The following is a 529-nucleotide window of genomic DNA, read 5'->3' on the forward strand; positions in this document are numbered from 1 at the left end:
GGAGAAGGACTTCTTGAAACTGTAATGCCAGGTCAAAATCCCCAGGATTCTCACTATACAGAAGAATGAAATGACTGACGATATTGTCAAACAATGGAAAGAGAACAACACCTGAACCCATAGAACAAATTACAAGGAGCAACGAGTGGTGGGAGAGCATCCGGCACAAGAATCTCGGACAATGGCCGTCAGCACACTCCGGGGGCAGTTCTACTTCTTATTAAGTTTACTGACCATTCCACTGAGGAGAGTTTGATTGTGCGGAGTAAGCAGGAACAAAGAATAGTGTTTCCGCCCAGTTTCGAACGGGGGACCTTTCGCGTGTGAGGCGAACGTGATAACCACTACACTACGGAAACTACGGAAACCAGCTTTTACGCACGTGCCCGTCCTAGTGTACCATTCACACTCAACCGCAAACATTTCAGATGCCAGACAACACGATTTCCAACTGGACTCAGTCACAGCTGCTGTGTCATTGAGTGAGAGTAAATGTGTAATCTACCTAAAGGCTCCCCTGTATAGCTCT

General features: G+C 46.9%; 1 non-coding gene across 1 annotated transcript; it reads right to left on the reverse strand.

Annotated features, from left to right (window-relative positions):
• Nucleotides 1–286: 286 nt before the first annotated feature.
• On the reverse strand, nt 287–359 carry trnav-cac (transfer RNA valine (anticodon CAC)). Its single transcript has one exon. It is a non-coding gene; the product is annotated as a tRNA-Val (tRNA).
• Between the last annotated feature and the right edge of the window lie 170 nt (nt 360–529).

This window comes from Anoplopoma fimbria, unplaced genomic scaffold (genome assembly GCF_027596085.1).
Source record: "Anoplopoma fimbria isolate UVic2021 breed Golden Eagle Sablefish unplaced genomic scaffold, Afim_UVic_2022 Un_contig_5762_pilon_pilon, whole genome shotgun sequence".
Taxonomy (NCBI): domain Eukaryota; kingdom Metazoa; phylum Chordata; class Actinopteri; order Perciformes; family Anoplopomatidae; genus Anoplopoma; species Anoplopoma fimbria.